Source organism: Lathyrus oleraceus, chromosome 4 (assembly GCF_024323335.1).
Source record: "Lathyrus oleraceus cultivar Zhongwan6 chromosome 4, CAAS_Psat_ZW6_1.0, whole genome shotgun sequence".
NCBI lineage: Eukaryota > Viridiplantae > Streptophyta > Magnoliopsida > Fabales > Fabaceae > Lathyrus > Lathyrus oleraceus.
The window spans coordinates 114,540,508-114,563,996 of record NC_066582.1 but is presented as its reverse complement, the minus strand read 5'-3'; the positions used below and the strand labels follow the sequence as shown (position 1 = coordinate 114,563,996).

General features: G+C 36.7%; 1 long non-coding RNA gene across 1 annotated transcript; it reads left to right on the top strand.

Moving 5' to 3' along the window:
• Positions 1 to 13,823: 13,823 nt before the first annotated feature.
• LOC127073867 (uncharacterized) lies at positions 13,824 to 14,547 on the top strand. The gene is made up of 2 exons (XR_007785885.1): positions 13,824 to 14,240; positions 14,353 to 14,547. It is a non-coding gene; the product is annotated as an uncharacterized LOC127073867 (long non-coding RNA).
• The last annotated feature ends 8,942 nt before the right edge of the window (positions 14,548 to 23,489 follow it).

Here is a 23,489-nt window from a genome sequence, read left to right as displayed (position 1 = left end):
ATTGCTTGGCAGTTGAAGCAGAAATAGATGGCAAGCCTTAGCTTTATGATATCAAACGATATCTTGAGAAGCACGAATATCCAAATGATGTATCAATCACAGACAAAAAGACCTTAAGAAAGTTATCAGCCAATTTCTTCCTAAGTGGTGGTGTTCTATACAAAAGAAACTTTGATTTAGTTCTGCTCAGATGCGTGGATAGACACGAAGCCGACCTACTCATCAAAGAAATCCACGAAGGTTCTTTCGGCATTCATGCAAACGGACATGCAATGGCAAAGAAAATCCTTAGAGCTGGTTACTATTGGTTGACAATGGAGACAGATTGTTACCACTATGCCAGGAAATGCCACAAGTGCCAAATTTATGCTGACAAGGTGCACGTGCCACCTACTCCTCTGAATGTTTTATCAGCTCCATGGCCGTTCTCAATGTGGGGCATAGATATGATTGGTATGATTGAGCCTAAAGCTGCAAATGGACATCGCTTCATTCTGGTTGCCATTGACTACTTCACTAAGTGGGTAGAAGCAGCTTCTTATGCCAATGTGACAAAGCAAGTCGTCACTCGGTTTATCAAGAAAAAGATAACTTGTCGCTACGGAACTCCTAGCAAGATTATCACTGATAATGGATCAAATCTGAATAATAAGATGATGAAGGAGTTGTGTGAGAATTTCAAGATTGAACATCATAACTCGTCACCTTATAGGCCAAAGATGAACGGAGCTGTAGAGGCAGCTAACAAGAATATCAAGAAGATCATTCAGAAGATGGTGAAAACTTATAAAGATTGGCACGAGATGCTACCCTTTGCTTTGCACGGATATCGAACAGCTGTTCGCACTTCAACAGGGGCAACCCCTTTCTCACTAGTCTATGGCATGGAGGTTGTGCTACCAATAGAAGTTGAGATCCCCTCGTTGAGAGTCTTGATGGAGACAGAATTATAAGAAGCAGAATGGATTCAAACCAGATTTGACCAGCTCAATCTAATCGAAGAAAAGAGGATGACAACGTTGTGTCATGGTCAGTTATATCAGAGGAGGCTCAAGTGGGCATTTGACAAGAAGGTTCGACCCCGAGAGTTTAATGTAGGTGAACTAGTTTTGAAAAAGATAATCTCCCTCCAGAAGGATTCACGTGGCAAGTGGATTCCAAACTATGAAGGACCATTTGTGGTAAAGAAAGCTTTCTCTGGTGGAGCTTTAGTTCTCACGAACATGGACGGAGAAGAGTTGACACACCCCGTCAATTCTGATGCAGTCAGAAAGTATTATGCCTAAGAAAAAGAGATGGATAATAAAAGCTCACTAAGTTGAAAACCCGAAAGGGCGACTTAGGCAAAAAATGAGCATCCCGGTGAGTTGAAAACCTGAAAGGGCGGCTCAGGCAAAAATTAGGGATAAACAAAAAAATTGAGCCCGGTAAGTCGAAAACCCGAAAGGGAGACTTAAGCAAAAAAGGGTAAAATCTCCCGGTGAACTGAAAACTCTTAAGGAGCAGTTCGCGCAAAAGTTAGGGAATATCCAAAAGCATAATACTACAGCGACATAAGTCAACACTGCAACAAAGCTCAGATGGAAGAAAAACAGTCCAATTACCATCTCCAGAAGCAAAGTAATGAGGACTAGAGGACATAGGGGAAAGTAGAAAAGTTGTATTTTGTTAGAAAATCAGTTAAATTTGTGTTGCCATTTACTTTCTTTCTTTCTCTGTAATCTCCTCTTAGAGGGGTTTACATCTTCATGAATGCCATGTATGAGTTATTCTTCTCATCAAATAAAATTGTTCAGTTGAACATTGCTTTACCAATTATTTCTGTTTTTCTGCTTAATGTCGCTTTTTATTTTTGATATGATAAAAACATTAAAATAGTGGAAACGACAAAGATTTTGAAAACTTTAATTTGTTTTGATTTTGAAAGTATAAAAGGAATCCTTGTTGGTTTACAATAATGCATCTGGTTCACAAGACGTGGGACATTTCCTAGGTCATTGTAATCTAAAGCAAGTTTGAAATGGATTTTCTTCCAAAAGCAAGAAGTCCTCATTGAAGCCCGCTTGGCGGAAAAGCAGAAATCAGAATTATTTTTTTTTGCAACAAAAAAAATCATCTTCATGGTGACAAAACTATCCAAGACAAGGCGTTGGGGAATCCGAGCTTGATACCCACAAAATGCATAAACTAATATATTCATGCATTCACATTCATTTTGCATATCATGTACAAAAACAGATCATGCATAAACCTCAGCCGAATTCAGCAACCTCTCAAGGAAGTTCAATATAATCCTCAACAAACCAAGATTCAAGGGGTGTGTGTTCTCAGGAGTAGAATAATTATTCTCTTCAGTAGGTACTTTCAGAATTTGATCATTGTTGGCATTGATTCTTAAGATGGCTTTCTTCCCTAACAAGGTGATTGATGTTATCCCATTGGAAATCTGGTGTCAACGGAATTTCTGCTCGGTTTCCCCAGTAGATAACTTCCCACAGAGTTTCTCCAACATTGTATTTTCTCCAGCAAAATTTCATAAACTCCCCAAGCGAGTTTCATACCAGTAGGATTCCTTGAGAAAGGTATCCCCAACAACATTATCTCCAACGAGTCTCTTGTCTGTTTATTTCCCATAGAGTCTCTTATATTCCCCAACAGGTTGCTTCAATCAATCCTCAAAAGAGTTAGTGTTCCAGGTTGATCTACTATGCGATGTGTAACACCCCGATGAAATAAGGCTAATTATTTAATTTAAATTAATATAATATTTATTAATTTAATTAATTAATTGGAAATATTATTGGATTATTATTATTATTGGAAAATATATATATGTTGGAAATTAGGAAAAGAGCCCATTTGGAGTAAAAAGGTTTTTACGTGAAAAGCAGAGAAACGATCGTGAAAGAGGAAAAGGGCAAAGAGACAGAGCAAGGGCTGAAGGTTGAAGAGAGAAAAGCTTAGAGCTCAAAGATTTGCCGGATTAATCAGGTAAGGGGAGTTTATCGTCGACTAATGGGTATTATGGGATAATATGTAATGGGTAGTGATAAGCCGTTGATTTGACCCTAATTGGGATTGTGAATGCTGAAAATGATGCTGGATAAACTGTGTTAAAAACTGAAATTTGATCCGTAATTGTGTGAGTCGTGTTTTCCCGAACGTATAGCTTTTTACGGAATTGGAATCGGAGGTCCGGAAGTCCTCTAACGGCGGAAAATGCGGAGAATTCTGCATTCTGCCTTGTGTTAGCGCAGGAACAGCTTCTGTCTTGCGTTAACCGGTTAACCCAGGGTGTTAACCGGTTAACACTGTGTTGAATTGTGTAAATTGCTGTTTTGTCTGCGTTAACCGGTTAACCCAGGGTGTTAACCGGTTAACACTGTTGTGATTGCTGAGATATTGCTGTTTGTGCTGCGTTAACCGGTTAACCCAGGGCGTTAACCGGTTAACACTGTTAAGTTTTGGGACAGGAAGCGTGTTTGTGCTGCGTTAACCGGTTAACCCAGGGCGTTAACCGGTTAACGCTGTTGCAGAGTGGAAAAAGTGTTAATTAAAATGTTGTGTGCCTAATTGGTGGTTGCCTATATCGGTGTGTGATATAGTAGGGATTATTTCCCGCTGTTTTGAGCAGTATAGGTATTAGTAGAGTGGGCTAATACTGTGTTTAATGGATTTACATGATAATGATGTGTTGATACATGTGTTGATGATCTATGGTGGCATGCATAATGATGTGACTGTATATATATTGCCTGTATTTGTGAATGGACTGTTGTATGGCTTAGAGTGTGAGCATATGTCCATTATGAATTATTGTTGATGCTGTATTGCTAGATGATTAGCGTGCATAGCATAGCCTTTGGGGCTGTAGCTAATTCCCATGGTGAGGAATTAGTGAGTGAACCATTGTGGGTTTGTTATTGATGTCTGCATGCTAGATGATTAGTGTGCATAGTCTAGCCTTCGGGGCTGTAGCTAATTCCCATGGTGAGGAATTAGTGAGTGAGTCACTAGGTCTCAAATGAGTGGGACTAGTGAGCTTAGTAGCCGTATCTGGAGGGATCGGTGAGCTTGAACTATATGTTCAAGAATAGTCGGTACCGCATGTGTGGAGTCTCATTGCATAATGTATGTATGGCGTATAATATGAATGGATGTATTCCAATATTATACGCGTGTTTGTGTTGATTTGGAGTATGATTTGAGATTATACTTGTGCTTTATGTTGGTGTTGAATACGATATTGAGCTGATGTGCTGTTACTGATTGTATGTTGTGATTAGGGTGATTAATGTGTCAAATTACTTAACATGACATGAGATTCCATAATGCTTATTATATCGATTGAGGAACTCACCCTTACAACTATTTTTCAGGTAACGAGCAATGAGTTGAGTAGAAGCTAATACTTGGAGTCTAGTGTGGTCTCCTTAGTGGGTCATGCTCTGATAGATGTAACATCGGGATGGGATGTTTCTTTCTTGTTTTCATTGATGGTTGTTGAATAAGCTTACATGTATTGTGTTACATGTTTTGTATTGATGATGGATTTTATCCCGCTGCGAATTATGCAAATGTTTTATTTGATTAAATAAATGAGCATGACAGTTATGGTGTTGAATGGTGTGAAACATTGTGTGACACCCTTAAATTGCATATTTACTCTGATTAATATATATTGTTATTTTAATTAAATATTTGGGGGTATTTTAGAAGGGTGTTACATTAGTGGTATCAGAGCATCGTCGGTCGAGTCGAGTCGTAATTATTCTGTTTCCCCTGTACGGGATAGGTGTTGTGTAACCCTATCAGTACTTATTGTTTTAGCTTGTTGGGTTTTCAGAATAGAGATGGCTGGAAGAGGTAGAGATGATGCTGCGATTGCTGAGGCTCTGGGTATGCTAGCTGGAGTACTTGGAGGGAATCCGAATGTTGTGGGAATGGGAGCTGCTCGTCAATTGAGTGAATTCCAGAAGAACAATCCTCCAATGTTCAAGGGAGCATACGATCCAGATGGCGCTCAGAAGTGGTTGAAGGAGATCGAGAGGATCTTCCGAGTAACTGAGTGTGCCGATAACTAGAAGGTCAGGTTCGGTACGCATATGCTATCAGAAGAAGCTGATGATTGGTGGGTTGCTACCCGCACTGAGTTGGAATCTGCTGGAAATGCTGAGATCACTTGGGCTGTGTTCAGAGAGAGATTCCTGAGGAAGTATTTTCCAGAGGATGTTAGAGGAAAGAAAGAGATAGAGTTCTTGGAATTGAAGCAGGGCAATCGGTCGGTTACTGAGTATGCTGCTAAGTTCACAGAGCTGTCGAAGTATTACACTCCCTATAATGAGGCTGCTGGAGAATTTTCGAAATGTGTGAAGTTTGAGAACGGGTTGCGTCCCGAGATCAAACAGGCTATTGGATATCAGCGGATCAGAGTGTTTTCTGACTTGGTTGACTGTTGCAGGATTTTTGAACAGGATTCCAAAGCCAGAGCAGAGAGCTATCAACAGAGAGTTGATAGGAAAGGCAAGAATCAGAATGATCGTGGAAAACCGTATGCAGCTGGCAAAGGTTTCCAGAAGCAGAGTGGGATGAAGAGGCCTAGTGGGGGAGACTCTAGTGCCCCTTCTAAGTGTTATAGATGTGGTCGGGCTGGACATCGTGTCCATGAGTGTACCAGTGCTGAGATGAAGTGTTTCAAGTGTGGAAAAGGTGGTCATTTGGCTGCAGAGTGTCGGTTGAAGACTGTAACTTGTTTCAACTGTGGAGAGTTGGGTCATATCAGTCCACAGTGTCCTAAGCCGAAGAGAGAGAACCAGTCAGGAGGCAAGGTCTTTGCTTTATCGGGTTCTGAGACTTCTGCAGATGATCGTTTGATCCGAGGTACGTGTTATATTAATGGCTTTCCTCTTGTAGCTATTATTGACATCGGTGCTACTCATTCCTTTATATCTTTGGATTGTGCTGTGAAACTTAAGTTAGAGATATCTGAGATGCTTGGAAGTATGGTGATTGATACTCCTGCGAAGGGTTCAGTGACTACTACTTCAGTTTGTTTGAATTGTCCTTTGAGTATTTTTGGTAGAGACTTTGGGATAGACCTTGTGTGTCTTCCACTAGTACAGATTGATGTTATCCTGGGAATGAACTGGTTGGTGTTTAACCGAGTTTCTATCAACTGTTTTGATAAGACTGTGATATTTCCTGAGATTGAGGAAGGAAAGAGTGTGTTTCTATCAGCCAGGCAGGTGAATGAGGAAGTAGCAGATGGGGCGGAGTTGTTTATGCTGTTAGCGACCTTGGAAGCTAAAGATAAACTGGTGATTTGCGATCTAGCGGTGGTGTGTGATTTTCCTGATGTGTTTCCGAAAGAAGTGAATGAATTGCCGCCAGAGCGTGAAGTTGAGTTCTCGATTGATTTGGTACCTGGTACTAGACCGATATCGATGGCTCCGTACCGTATGTCTACTGTTGAGTTAGCTGAATTGAAGAGTCAGTTGGAAGATTTGTTGGATAAGAAATTTATTCGTCCGAGTGTGTCACCATGGGGTGCACCAGTGTTATTGGTTAAGAAGAAAGAAGGTACTATGAGGTTGTGTGTGGACTACAGGCAACTGAATAAAGTGACGATCAAGAATCGGTATCCTTTGCCGAGGATTGATGATTTGATGGATCAGTTGGTTGGTGCGAGTGTGTTCAGCAAGATAGATTTGAGATCTGGGTATCATCAGATACGTGTGAAAACTGAGGATATTCAGAAGACTGCTTTCAGAACAAGGTATGGACATTATGAGTATTCTGTAATGCCTTTTGGTGTGACTAATGCGCCTGGAGTATTTATGGAGTATATGAATAGGATTTTCCATCCGTACCTAGATAAGTTTGTTGTGGTGTTTATTGACGATATTTTGGTGTATTCGAAATCTGAAGAAGAGCATGCTGAACATTTGAGAGTGGTTTTAGGAGTTCTGCGAGAAAAGAAGTTATTTGCTAAACTGTCCAAATGTGAATTTTGGTTAGAAGAGGTTAGTTTTCTTGGTCATGTGATTTCAAGAGGTGGTGTTGCTGTTGATCCTTCTAAGATAGAAGCGGTATCTAAGTGGGAAGCTCCGAAGTCAGTTTCGGAGATAAGGAGTTTTCTTGGACTTGCAGGTTATTATAGGAAGTTCATTGAGGGATTTTCTAAGTTGGCGTTACCGTTGACGATGTTGACTAGAAAGGGGCAAGCGTTTGTTTGGGACTCAAAATGTGAAGAGGGTTTCCAAGAGTTAAAGAGGAGGTTGACTACTGCTCCTATTCTGATATTACCAAGTTCGTCGGAATCATTTGAGGTTTACTGTGATGCTTCATTGTTGGGTTTGGGTGGTGTGTTGATGCAGAATAAGCAGGTTATAGCTTATGCTTCGAGACAACTAAGGTTCATGAGAGGAACTATCCGACACACGATTTAGAGTTGGCAGCTGTGGTGTTTGTTCTGAAGTTGTGGAGACATTACTTGTATGGGTCAAGATTTGAGGTTTTCAGCGACCATAAAAGTTTAAAGTATTTGTTTGATCAGAAAGAGCTGAATATGAGACAGAGGAGATGGTTAGAATTTCTGAAGGATTATGACTTTGGTTTGAATTACCATCCGGGTAAAGCAAACGTAGTGGCTGATGCATTGAGTCGGAAATCATTGCATATGTCTATGTTAATGGTTAAGGAATTGGATTTAATTGAGCAGTTTAGAGACTTGAGTTTGGTGTGTGAGAGTACTCGCACCAGTGTTAAATTGGGAATGTTGAAGTTAACAAGTGGTATTCTGGATGAGATCAGAGAGGGTCAGAAATCCGATGTACTTTTGGTTGACAAGTTGACTCTAGTGAATCAAGGTCAAGGTGATGAATTCAGAGTTGATGAGGATGGTGTTTTGAGATTTGGTAAGCGGGTGTGTATTCCGGATGTTACCGAACTTAAGAGGAGTATTCTTGAGGAAGGACATCGTAGTGGCTTGAGTATTCATCCTGGAGCTACGAAGATGTATCATGATTTGAAAAAGTTATTTTGGTGGTCGGGGATGAAAAGAGAAATTGCGAGTTTTGTTTATTCCTGTTTGACTTGTCAGAAGTCAAAGACTGAGCATCAGAAGCCGTCTGGGCTAATGCAACCGTTGGCTATTCCAGAGTGGAAGTGGGATAGTATCAGTATGGATTTTGTTTCTGGGTTGCCGAGGACAAATAAGAATTTTGAAGCCATTTGGGTGATTGTTGACAGGTTGACAAAATCGGCTCATTTCATTCCGATCAGAATGGATGATCCGTTAGAGAGATTAGCCGAGTTGTATATTGAGAAGATTGTAAGTTTGCATGGTATTCCGTCGAGTATTGTTTCGGACAGAGATCCTAGATTTACATCGAAGTTCTGGGAAGGTTTGCAGAAGGCTTTGGGAACTAAGCTGAGATTGAGTTCTGCATATCATCCGCAGACTGATGGTCAGACTGAGAGGACGATTCAGTCACTAGAGGATCTTTTGAGGGCCTGTGTTTTGGAAAAGGGAGGTGCTTGGGATTGTTATTTACCTTTGATTGAGTTTACCTACAACAATAGTTTTCATTCGAGCATTGGTATGGCACCGTTTGAAGCTTTGTATGGTAGGAGATGTCGGACACCTTTATGTTGGTATGAGTCCGGTGAGAGTGCGGTGGTTGGACCGGAGATTGTTCAACAGACTACAGAAAAGATTAAGATGATTCAGGAGAAGATGAGAATTGCTCAGAGTCGTCAGAAGAGTTATCATGACAAGAGGAGGAAGTCACTTGAGTTCCAAGAGGGAGATCATGTGTTCCTTCGTGTTACTCCGATAACTGGTGTTAGTCGAGCTTTGAAGTCGAAGAAGTTGACACCTCGATTTATTGGTCCTTATCAGATTTTGGAGAGGATAGGGGAGGTAGCCTATCGTATCGCTTTACCGCCGTCGCTTGCGAATTTGCATGAGGTTTTTCATGTGTCTCAGTTGAGGAGGTACATCCATGATCCGTCGCATGTAGTCCAAGTAGATGATGTACAGGTGAGAGATAACCTGACTGTTGAAACATCACCTATGAGGATCGAGGATCGAGAGTTGAAGCAGTTGCGGGGTAAAGAGATTGCCTTGGTGAAGGTAGCTTGGGGAGGACCAGCAGGTGGCAATGTGACTTGGGAACTGGAGAGTAAGATGAAGGAGTCTTACCCAGAGTTGTTCGCTTGAGGTATGTTTTCGAGGACGAAAACTCTTTTAGTGGGGGAGAGTTGTAACACCCCGATGAAATAAGGCTAATTATTTAATTTAAATTAATATAATATTTATTAATTTAATTAATTAATTGGAAATATTATTGGATTATTATTATTATTGGAAAATATATATATGTTGGAAATAAGGAAAAGAGCCCATTTGGAGTAAAAAGGTTTTTACGTGAAAAGCAGAGAAACGATCGTGAAAGAGGAAAAGGGCAAAGAGACAGAGCAAGGGCTGAAGGTTGAAGAGAGAAAAGCTTAGAGCTCAAAGATTTGCCGGATTAATCAGGTAAGGGGGGTTTATCGTCGACTAATGGGTATTATGGGATAATATGTAATGGGTAGTGATAAGCCGTTGATTTGACCCTAATTGGGATTGTGAATGCTGAAAATGATGCTGGATAAACTGTGTTAAAAACTGAAATTTGATCCGTAATTGTGTGAGTCGTGTTTTCCCGAACGTATAGCTTTTTACGGAATTGGAATCGGAGGTCCGGAAGTCCTCTAACGGCGGAAAATGCGGAGAATTCTGCATTCTGCCTTGTGTTAGCGCAGGAACAGCTTCTGTCTTGCGTTAACCGGTTAACCCAGGGTGTTAACCGGTTAACACTGTGTTGAATTGTGTAAATTGCTGTTTTGTCTGCGTTAACCGGTTAACCCAGGGTGTTAACCGGTTAACACTGTTGTGATTGCTGAGATATTGCTGTTTGTGCTGCGTTAACCGGTTAACCCAGGGCGTTAACCGGTTAACACTGTTAAGTTTTGGGACAGGAAGCGTGTTTGTGCTGCGTTAACCGGTTAACCCAGGGCGTTAACCGGTTAACGCTGTTGCAGAGTGGAAAAAGTGTTAATTAAAATGTTGTGTGCCTAATTGGTGGTTGCCTATATCGGTGTGTGATATAGTAGGGATTATTTCCCGCTGTTTTGAGCAGTATAGGTATTAGTAGAGTGGGCTAATACTGTGTTTAATGGATTTACATGATAATGATGTGTTGATACATGTGTTGATGATGTATGGTGGCATGCATAATGATGTGAATGTATATATATTGCCTGTATTTGTGAATGGACTGTTGTATGACTTAGAGTGTGAGCATATGTCCATTATGAATTATTGTTGATGTTGTATTGCTAGATGATTAGCGTGCATAGCATAGCCTTTGGGGCTGTAGCTAATTCCCATGGTGAGGAATTAGTGAGTGAACCATTGTGGGTTTGTTGTTGATGTCTGCATGCTAGATGATTAGTGTGCATAGTCTAGCCTTCGGGGCTGTAGCTAATTCCCATGGTGAGGAATTAGTGAGTGAGTCACTAGGTCTCAAATGAGTGGGACTAGTGAGCTTAGTAGCCGTATCTGGAGGGATCGGTGAGCTTGAACTATATGTTCAAGAATAGTCGGTACCGCATGTGTGGAGTCTCATTGCATAATGTATGTATGGCGTATAATATGAATGGATGTATTCCAATATTATACGCGTGTTTGTGTTGATTTGGAGTATGATTTGAGATTATACTTGTGCTTTATGTTGGTGTTGAATACGATATTGAGCTGATGTGCTGTTACTGATTGTATGTTGTGATTAGGGTGATTAATGTGTCAAATTACTTAACATGACATGAGATTCCATAATGCTTATTATATCGATTGAGGAACTCACCCTTACAACTATTTTTCAGGTAACGAGCAATGAGTTGAGTAGAAGCTAATACTTGGAGTCTAGTGTGGTCTCCTTAGTGGGTCATGCTCTGATAGATGTAACATCGGGATGGGATGTTTCTTTCTTGTTTTCATTGATGGTTGTTGAATAAGCTTACATGTATTGTGTTACATGTTTTGTATTGATGATGGATTTTATCCCGCTGCGAATTATGCAAATGTTTTATTTGATTAAATAAATGAGCATGACAGTTATGGTGTTGAATGGTGTGAAACATTGTGTGACACCCTTAAATTGCATATTTACTCTGATTAATATATATTGTTATTTTAATTAAATATTTGGGGGTATTTTAGAAGGGTGTTACACGATGGAGCATTAGGTCGGACCTGTCAGTTCGATAATTGAGAGTAAGGTTAATCCTTTTGAATATCATTAACTTTTCATCCCCAACAAGTCTCTGGGATCTTCTCATTCCCCAAAAGAGTTTTCTGTCAGCCAAGAGCAGCTGAATATGATCATTTATTTCCCCATGAGTGTCTGCCTTCAACAATGAACGTCTGAAGACCGATCGAGCATGTTACTTTGTAACAAATCCATCCCAGAGATCTATCGTCAGTCAAGAGCAGTTGAACATGAGTCTCTGAACCCCTGTCATTTGCATAGCATATGAGAAATCAAGAGCATTTCTCATTACACTTTCATTCATGATTAAGAAATCAAGAGATTTTCTTAACTCGTACATAGTTTATTTACATTCATGCTTAAGGAATCAAGAGTATTTCTTAATTCATATGCATATCATCTGAGAAATCAAGAGCATTTCTCAATTCATTTACATTCATGATTAAGGAATCAAGAGCATTTCTCAATTCATTTACACTCATGATTAAGGAATCAAGAGCATTTCTCAATTCATTTACATTCATGATTAAGGAATCAAGAGCATTTCTTAAATCATACATAGTTCATTTACATTCATGATAAGAAATCAAGAGTATTTCTTAACTTAACCTGCATATCATCTAAGAAATCAAGAGTATTTCTTAGTTCACTTGCATTCATGATTAAGAAATCAAGAGTATTTCTTAACTCATACCTTTCATATTTAAGAAGTCAAGAGTACTTCTTAACCTACATATCATTAAGAAGTCGAGAGCATTTCTTAATTCATTTGCATTTCATTCAATCATATGATGATTAAGAGATCAAGAGTATTTCTTAATTCATTCATCTCTAAGGAGGCGAGAGTACTTCTTAGCATCCATATCATTTGTCATTCATACGGTTGAGAAATCAAGAGTATTTCTCAATTCATTCGCATTCATGCTTAAGGAGTCAAGAGTACTTCTTAACCTTCATTTACATGCATATCGCCCGACAATTAGGAAATCAAGAGTATTTCCTAAATATCGTTGCATTCATTAGCATTACCATTGGTTAATTAAAAAATCGAGAGTATTTCTTAAAACCAAGTGCATTCAGCTGTAATCACAAACATATCTTTCTTTCCAATAAAAGGGCAAAATTTGGGTCTGTTTTGGTATTTAAACTATCTTTCACCATGATGATTTGAAGACAATAGTTCTTCATATCCTCTAGTTAAAGATGTTTAAATAGGGGCAGCTGTCATATCCTAAATTTTACCCTGAGTTTTTCACTCGCATCAGTATAACATAAATCGATCCATTTTTCCGTGCATTTCTTCAGTTAAAAGGGTCTATCAGGGTTTAGATGAAAAGTCAGGAGTTCTGGAATTTTATATGATCTTGATGATGTTCATTCAGTCATCTATTGATTAAGAAGTTGAAAGATTTGATTTCTCAATCTCAGTGCATCATTTGTTTCCATTTCATCATGATTTCAGAGGATCAGAGGGTGACAATTAAGAGTATTTTCGTCATCTGAATCTTTGCATAATTTTATTTATGTTTGAGAATCAGAAGCAAATGGTCTAAGGGAGATTCATTTACGTCTGATTGTCTGTTCACATTTATTCAGTCAGCAATTTATTTCATTTACAAGACGTTTGCGTTTTATACTTGTCACACCATGCATTTTTTTTCCGTATAATTTAGAATATCATTCGGAATAATTTTTCGGATCTACGGACAGACCGGTGAAATCGTTTCTCAACTGTACGTCAGATTAGCGGGCAAAAAATTTCAAAATGGAGCTTTCAGACATCAGTTTTATTGATCTACGGTTCACGTAGTTCAAACTGGTGTGTTCGTTTCAATTTTTTTGGTACTTTTCCGATCGCATTTTTATCCGCCTGAGCCTTTTAAACAGTCAATTTTTTTTAAAAACAAATTTGATCAAAACCTGTATGTTTCCGAAAAGTTTATTTCGCACTGAGAATTTTTGTGCAGTCAATTTATTTTTCGAGCATCTTTGGGCCCGATTTTTATTTTTTTTTAACTAAAATAATCGTTTGAAATTAATTATTATTAGTTGTGTTTGAAATTTAATTTTCTTTTGTTTTATTAATTTTACACTTTTTAATTTTTTATTTAAAAAAAATAACTTTAGAATTAGTTGTGTTTTAAATTTAATCTTGTTTTTTTTTAATTAATTTTATTCAATTATTTATTTATTTAGAATTAGTTGTATTTAAATTGAATTTTGCTTTGTTTTATAATTTTATTTTTTTTTAAAAAAACTTTTGATTTCAAATATTTTTGTTTATTTAAGAAACAAATTTTTAGGAGAATTACTAGAAGAAGGATACGTGGTCAGCAATAGATGGGGAAATGTGGAAAATTTGAGGCCACAAATCACTGACCACGTGGCACATAAGGAATGTAGGAGTGTTGGATTTAAAAAAAAGAAATAAAAAATTTGTAATATTTTCCTCTCAATGTCGGTTTCTCTCTCTCAATATTACGGTTTGTTTCTTTCTATATACTACACTTTTCACTCTTTCTCATCTTCTTCCTATCCACATCAAAACACACACTTACATCATCTTCTCCACTCTCTTTTTCTCTCATCTCTACAAAACATAAATTTCAAACCATTTACCTAAAAAAAAAGCTTCAACGAACTTCCATCCTTAAACTTCACCATAAAATCATCTTCATCTTCACATAACTCATAACCTTGACCATAACACCATAAACATAAAACAACCGTATCATGAAACTCCTTCTCTAAAACTCTTAAACTCACACTTCAACAAACATTGAAACCACCCTCCAACAACACCTATCACCTTCAACCTCCATCTTATTCCTCACATAAAACCATTGTGAAACTCCAACGTCTTCTGTCGGAAAACTAGCTGCTACAGCTCCGCATCACCGCCGCAATACTTCCCGCCGCCGTTTGGTTTGTATTTTGTTTTAACTTTCTTGATTTCATGTTTGGATAGTATTTGTTCATGTGTTGCTTTGTTGCTGTTTATGTTTTTGTTTTAAGTTTTTTTTTTTTTTTGAAAAAGAAGGAAATGGTGGCATAAAGCGCATGATTTGGAAGGAGAAAAGGGAACTTTTTTTTCTTTCAGTTGGCTTTCACACGAGTTGAGAGAGGAGGAGTTTTATTCCTTAATAGAAGATTAGTTATTTGTTTAATTTTGAAAAAGTCAAATTTTTCCTCTCTCCTTGCATTAATCCCACAGTCATTTTTTTTGCTGTTACTTCTTTTTCTTCTTTACGTTTTGTTTTAATATTTTCATTAATTATCATTATTATTAATTATTATTATTACTATTTTTATTATTTTTACTATTATTATTTATTGATTATTATTATCATTATTATTATTATATTAACTTTATTACTATTATTATTATTATTATTAATTTTGTTGAAGGAGTATTGTGGTGTTTAATTTTAGTATTTTAAATGATTCTAAAATTTGTGTTTGTGTTGATTTAGAGCTACATTTTCTCCTTGTTTTCAATTTGTTTTTAAATATACGTTCTATTTTTTTATTATTATTAATTTTTTTTTGAATAGTTAACGTATTGGAAGAAAGGCACCATCCCTATTTTTTTTCTTCTGTCTTCTTCTTGTTTTATTTACATTTATATTTATTATTATTATTATTATTATTATTATTATTTATTATTATTATTATTATTATTGATTATTATCATTATCATTATCATTATCATATTTATTATCATTCATATTAGTACTATTATTGATTATTTATTATTATTATTGATTTTTTTTGTTTATTATTATTTTTTAATTTTATTATTGAATATTATTGTTATTATTAATTATTATTATTAATTATTATTATTAATTATTAATTTATTATTTTCATTTATAATTATTATTGTTATTATTGATTATTAGTAATTACTATTATTGTTACTATTATTTATTTCTATGATTTATCATTATTATTTATTGTTATAATTATTGTTATTTGTTTAATATTATTGTTATTATTATTTATTGAGTTAATTGATTATTTTCTTTAAATTGTTAAAAAGAAAATTTGATTTATTTGTCCGAGATTAAGTTCAACCCTTTTTTTTTATATAAAAAAGAACAAAAAACAAATACTCGATCCAACGTCGAGTAATTTTCAGAAAATCAGAACCGTTTACACTATCCACTTCTCCATCATTTTCAAAACCCTTCAATCATTCTATTCGATTTTCAGTTCAAGCGCAAATACAAACCTTGATCAATATCGAGTGCTCCTTTCCCAAATAAAAATCCAAAATACTTAATCACAATTAAACACCATTTCATTAAAGATGAAAAAGGGGATGGTCTCGAGCCTTCGATTCCTCTCCTCAATTACTTGGATACGAGTAGCCTTACTCGGCCATTCAAACAATTGTCATCCATTAAAAAACTTCTAGCCCCCGCCACATCCAAATTATTTTCATAATCAAACCTTAAGTTAAATTCAATTTTGCAACAAACTTAGACGAAAAAGGAGGTGGTATGGAGCCTTCCATTCCCTTCCCCGAGTACTTGGATACGAGTAGCCTTACTCGGCCATTCGAGTATTTGTCGTCCGTCCAAAACACTTTAAGATTATTTAATTTCTTTCACAAATTAAGGATGAAAATGGAGATGGTCTAGAGCCTTCTATTCCTCTTCTCGAGTACTTGGATACGAGTAGCCTTACTCGGCCATTCGAGTAATCGTCATCCAAACAAAACACTCAAACCAATCAAACTTGTTTTCCGCCCTTGCGCGACCACGAAAACATTTTCAGAAAAGAGTATGCAACATCCATGTTGGTGCGAAACAAACAAAGACTTCAGCCTCCAAGAGCGAGCAACAAGTAAAGGTTTAATCGCTCAAATGTGATCCAAGCATCACTCTCTTTAAAAGCAATCCACCCAGTAGTTCTCTTTGGGCAGAACTACTTTTGCCTTGAGTTCTTCATAGCACCTGGAGATACGTAGGAGCAGGATTGCGAAATCTTGTCAGGCACATTAATATTAAGAAACCTAAGTCTTTCTTTTCTTTCTTTCTTTTTCTCGCCCGATAAGTAGAAGATAATAATTAACATTAGCTAACACTCTATCATAAATTTAACTAAGTGGTTCCCGTTGAGTACAACGGACGTGAGAGGTGCTAATATCTTCCCCTTACGTAACCGACTCCCGAACCCGAATTTGGTTGTGACGACCGTTTTCTTTTTATTGTTTTTCGTGGGTTGTATCGATATTTTCCCTTTCCTTTGTTGGAATAAATAAAGTTCGGTGGCGACTCTGTTCGAACATCTTTTCCGTGAGCGTGCGAGCGTCTCACGAAGGATCGCGTTTTTCGAGATGCGACACCAGCCCAATAATTTCACGTCTGCTTCAATAGAGTTCTCGACGATCTCCCTCAACCAGGGTCATAATCGTCGGATTGGCTCTTGCATCGTGCTTCCTTAGCCAAAATAAGAACATTTAGTTTTTGGGGGTAACATTCTGGTTTTTATTTGATTCTTTTTCTCGCACTGCAGTATACAAGGCGTTGTTATGTTTGTGTTGATGTTGAATATTGTGTATCAGTAGAATGCCCCAAAGTTTAGTCTTATTTTGTTATAGAACCAATAATCATTGTTCATGTTTTGAACCTGTTTTGGACTCTGACTAGTGCGTATTAGCAAAGTTCATTTGGATGGTATCCACTTAATTATTTTCAAATATAAGCCTTCCTCTTTTGTTTGTTTCTCTTTGATAAATTTTACTTGGATTCAGAGCGTTTTGTTCAGGCCTGCCTATAGCCTTTCGTTGAGGATCTTCTTATGCTGGGGCTTGTATTTTGATTTTCCTTTTTTCCATCTGTGCTTATGACCTGCTGTTACAAATTGAGGATGTGAAGTTTTTATTTCGAAAATTTTATGGTATTGTGATATGGTGAAGCTTTGAGAAAGTGGATGTAATCATTCGAGCTGATAGTTTTATATGCTGTTTATGATGTTGGGACATTTCCTTAAGGGTTGGAAAAGCTACTTTCTCATTTACCCATCTAAGCTATGTTAATTCATTTTGATGTGTTCTTTCAGAAGTAAATTTTGGGCTTTTAGAGTAAATAATTAGGCCCATTAATTTATGAAGATATTTTTGCACCTCTTGTATGGTAAATAATTTTCAAGCTATATTGATGTCTCTATTTGTTCAAATTCATCGCGTTTTTTAATTGAATTGAAAGATGTGGATTCGATAATCTCATGTCGATTTACCGCCAAACTTCCAATACATTAATGGATCAATTTCACCGCGTTATGACCTCGCGTATGACATCGACTATATTGTCATTTCGCCCTAACAGGTTCTCGAGCACATTTCGTGACTATGATTCAATTTTGCAAATCAATATTATCACACATTTCCATTTTCTTTAATTAATCAATTAATTTAAATGTTGTTTAATTAATTACCATTAATTAATTTTAATTAACATGATTATTTGGTTTAAATAAATAATTTTGATAATTAATTTTAATTAAGTTAATTAATCGATCCATTCAAGTCTTAATTAATTAATTTGGTTAATTAGAAATTTATTTATTCACCATCAATTAAAACCAATTTCAAAAAGCACATCATAACAATTCTCGATTCAATATCGAGCTCATTTTAAAACACCCTTGTAAGTCGATTGCTCTTAGCATCGCCATCAACCTCACATAGCTTACTCTTGGGCTTCCTTACAATGAAACCTACTTGGTTATTGATTAATCGAGTAGATGAAATAATACACTAAATAAATTCATTTATTCAACTTACAAATTCAAATCACTTTTCAAATCATTTAACTTCAAAAGGATTTTCTCTCTTAAACATAAATTTTGGGATGAAAAAGATATAGGAGGCGTTCGCCTCACTATTTCTCAATTACTCGAATAATTGGCGTACGCCATATTGCTCGAGTTCTTGTCACCCGATTAAATCTTAAATCACACAATTTCAAATCAATTTTTCAAATCAAACATAGGTTCTAAATTCAAATCATTTCTAAACTTCAACCATGACACTTCAAATCATAATATTTCAAATCATTTCTACAAATTCCAAATCCTTTAATCCCATATTTTAGATGAAAAGAAGATGGGAGGTGTTCGCCTCATTATCTTCCGATTATTCGAATAATTGGCGTACGCCACATTGCTCGAATCTTCATCATCAAATCAAAACCACAATCGAATAAATTCAAATTACCCCTTATGTCAAATCTAATTTTACAAAATAAACAACTTAAACCTCAATTAGAGAATGGGAGGCGTACGCCTCACCACTCCTTGATTATTTGAATAATTGGCGTACGCCATATTACTCAAATCATCGACAAATCCAAACCTACCAATTCAAAATTCAAACTATTTCACAAATCCTATACGACATCTAAAAACATATCTTTTACAATTTAAACTTCGGATGACAAGAGATGGGAGGCGTTCGCCTCGCCATCTCTCGATTATTTGAATAATTGGCGTACGCCATATTGCACAAATTATCGACTTCCGACTAAAACATTTTAATTAAACTTGGATAAGGGAATAGGTGGCGTACGCCTCATTATTCCTTGAATAAGCAAGTAGGGGGCGTACGCCTCACTACCATGCATATTCAACATCCGCAAACCAACTTTCAAAATAATCCGAACGAAAAGGGGGTAGAAGGCGGTCGCCTTATTATTCCTCGAAAGAATTGGACGATTGGTGTACACCATATTGCTCAATCTTTTGTCGTTCTTCAAAATATCTCAACAAATCAAACCTAATTTCTCGCCCCCGAGCGATCGAAACCAATCAAACACCCAAACACATCAACTCAACTCGTCACCCCCGCGTGACCAAAACCCTTTCAAAAAGAACACTGTCAATCCTTTCTAATGCGCACAACAAACCAGTGTTAGAGCCTCCACCGAGAGTAGACAACGCCAGCGTTTAGCCGTTAGAACGCCGACCTACACAGTCGTTCATCAAAACAAAACACACCAAATATTCGTAGTAGCCCGAACTACGAATGCTCTGATTTCCTTATTGCACCATAAGGATACGTAGGCAGGAGATTGTTATATCTTCGCGAGCACACTAGTAAAAAACCTCCCACTTCCCCCTTCTGAGGTCTTCATCCATATCTATCATCAATTCTAATCACTCGAAGCAAGCAGATAAACAGTCAATTAACAGTCAAATAGCAAAATCAGACTAAGAGGTTCCCGTTGAGTACAACGGACGTGAGGGGTGCTAATACCTTCCCCTTGCGTAATCGACTCCCGAACCCGAATATGGTTGCGACGACCATTATTCTTATCTATAAAGGTTTTCTCGATATTTTCCTATTCCTCCATTGGAATGAATAAAGTTCGGTGGCGACTCTGTTTCGAATATTTTTTCCGCGTCCTATCGTGAGGGATCGCATTATCATCATTTTTGAGGTGCGACACAAACAATATCACCATTAGTGATAGACATGAGTCTCTAAGACCACCGTAGACATTGTTTGTTCTCCATAAAAGCAGGCGTCTGAGGCAAGTGAGAAATAAACCACTTGTACAGAAGAGGAACACAACACACAATAGTCTCACCACCTTAAGAATTCCTCAAATGCAAAGAGAAATACATATCACCCAATAGAGTAGGCACAGGATTCCCAATCAAGAAGATTCTAATGGCGTTAACATCAACAAAACTGTCAATGTTAAGGAACAAAGTCAAACCATAGATGAGCAACACAAAGATGGCTTCAAAAGCGTCCACATTACCGGCTTGAGCAAAGACAATAGCTTTCCCTATGAGAAACTCAGAAGTCAATCCAAACATTCCTCCTTTCTTCACCCAATGAGCCTCAATCTCAGACTTCTTTAGATGAAGAGCTTTAGCTATGATATGAGATCTGGGGATCTCCTCCAATCCACTAAAAGGCACCTTGTCAGAAACATGTATTCCCAAGAAATGGGCATACTCCTCTAACGTAGGCATAAGCTGATAATCGGGAAAAGTGAAGCACCGGTAGAGAGGGTCATAAAACTGAACCAAAACACTCAAGAGTCCTTCAACCACATCAGTAGATAATACAGACAAAAGCTTCCCATGACGTTGCTTGAAGTACAAGGGATCTAATACAAAGGATGATAGCTTCCTTAACTCCTTCAAATCAGGACATCTGAAACTGTACTTCTTAGTGTTCCTTCGTTCACAATCCATGGTCTGAAAATATTTGCAAATAAGACCTCAGTTCCTTGGAGTTTGTCATACCCCAATTTTGACCCTGAATCGCTGATTCAATACACTCATCATAGCTATTGCATGTCTATGTAGTATACCATGCATTCCATACTGCATAATGCCTAGAATATCAGTCGAAATAATTTTTTTCGGATCTACAGACAAACCGGTTGAATTAATTATTAGATGTCTGTCAAAATAGCGGGTGAAAAAGTTTCAAAATCGAACTTGAAGACATCAGTTTTATTAATCTATGTTTCACGTAGTTTAACCTGCTGTGCTCGATTTATTTTTTTAGGCTAATTTTTCGGCCACTTTCTGATCAGCTCAAGCCTGTTTAACCGGTCAAATTTATTTCAAAATTAAAAGAAACATTGTATTTTTCCAATAAGTTTATTTTGCACTGATCATTTTGGTGCATTCACTTTATTTTTTCGGGCACTTTTTCGTCCAACTTTTTATTTTTGAATCCTGTTATTTTTATTCTGTTGTCAAAAAAAAATCAAAAAATTAAATAGGTATAATCATGCTCTCATTTTAATTTTATCATGTTTATATAAAAAAGGTGAAATTTATTTAATTTAATTGATTTAAATTGATTAAAACTTCTAAGCTAGGCAATTTAAATTAGTTAATAATTTGTGTTTCTTTAGTTTGATCTTAACCGTCGGTCTCAGTTAATCAAAAGCCTAGAATTTGTATCCATGTTTTCCTCTCTTAGCCAATAGAAATTAAGGAAGTAAAGAAAAATAAAAAATAAAATAAATAAAATGGGTGGGAAAACTCCCCCCATTTTTTGCTTGGACCGACAACCCACGTGAGTGGCTAAAACAACTTTTCCTCCCTCTCTCTCCTCCTCACACGCATCCCCCTATATCTTCCACAATACCCTCTCAACGTCTCTCTGAACCCAACCGTGACCCTCTCCCTATTCACTCCTCCTTCACCTCACACTCTCAGCATTCACTCACACCACTCCAACCCTAAATCACTTCACCTCACCACCGTCGAAACCACCACGACTCCGATCTTCCATCTCCACTACCATCAAAACCCCCAAATCCACCACAAAAACTCACCTTCTTCAACATTTTTACGCTACTTCAATTTTTCACCTAGCTAAATCTTTTACTACAAGTTCAACAATTCTTCAATTCATTCAAAAATCAATCTCAGAAGACTCAATTTCCAAGTAAGGTATTTATCATCCGAAAAGCCTCGATTGCACGCGACATGATGATGGAATTAGTAACCACCACTGATCTTCAACCGCCGTTTCTCCATCAAAATCCAATTGCCGCTGATGACAACCCCTTAACAACCGCGAAACTTCCTCTGTTTTCGTCTGTCAACCACCTTCATCGTCCTCACTCACGACCACAACAACGCCGGGAATTTGTTTTCGCAAAACCACATACCTACCGTCACTAACCCTTCATCATCCGCCACACCTCCGTTCGTGATCCGCCGCCGCTACTGTTGAAGCTAACCGTCAACAACAACATAACCTGCTGCTCGGATGTAAACAATGAGATACTTAAATTGGGAACAGGGTTGTCGACAGAAATGGTTGAGGTTGAAGCTCAAAGGTTGGAGGTTTGTTTTGTTAAGAGGAAGGAAGTGGTGTTTGGATGGTTGGTGTTTCTGTTGTTTCTTAGTCCTGTTGTTGGTCTCAGACCCTTGAGGGATAAAACTGGTTCTGGGGGCGATGAGGTTTGTTTATCAACTCTAATTTGATGGAGTTGTTTTATTTACTTTATTTTCATGGATGTGAGAAGAACACTGATTGCAAATCAAATCGAAAGAAGCAAAAGCCGATCTAAAAGATTAGCAGGAAGTTTTTGAACAAGCAGCTAACCGTCAACAACAACATAACCTGCTGCTCGGATGTAAACAATGGTAACCTCAACATTTTTAAACTTATATTCAATCCGATCCATTTTCGGTTCAAATTCCGTCACACCTCAAAAACAGTGGTTATCGTCATTTATGTTGGGTGTTTGTAAATGGTTTTTCATAGTTTTTTTTAGCAGGGTTCTGTGGAGTTGTTATTGCAGGTTCAACAGTTCTGCAACCAGTTCCTTGCTGCAGGTTCTGGTTTAGTAAGTTGATTTGGTTTTGATTTGTGGTGATGCCGTTAATTTGTACTTCTATCATGTTAATCCTATGTTAAGTTGTTGTACCAAGCATTGGTTAGTGAATGTTGGTTAGTTAGATGATGCAAATGTTAATTGGGATTGTTAGATTTATTGAATAGGACTGTTAGATTAACATGCTGATTGATATGCCTAATGGTGATTTTACTGAAAAATCCAACCTTTTAAACCATTCCAATTTATAAACAAATTTAATTAGGTTATTTAATTCATATAACTAATTATTAATCGCCTAGATGAGTAATTAAGATCATTGTTTCATTTTGATCATAAATTAAATTATTTTTTCAATTTTAATTTATTTTAAAATTCAATTCATTTTAAAACCACTTATCATAAATTAAATTATTTTTTCAATTTTAATTTATTTTAAAATTCAATTCATTTAAAAACCACTTATCATAAATTAAATTATTTTTTTCAATTTTAATTTATTTTAAAATTCAATTCATTTTAAAACCACTTATCATAAATTAAATTATTTTTTCAATTTTAATTTATTTTAAAATTCAATTCATTTTAAAACCACTTCAATTTCAATTTAAATCATGTCTAAATTCAATTCATTTTAAACCATTTCAATTTCAATTTAAATCTTGTCTCAATTTATTTGAATTAAAACCTTGACCAGGTATCAATTGACCTCTCTTAAACCAAGTGCAATATTAAATTGTCTTTTCTCCATTTGTTTTATTTTTTATAATTGCTGTTCTATTTATATCTTTTATAATTTCTTAACATAACTTACAAAAATATTTTCTTAAACAAACTCGAAAGAAAA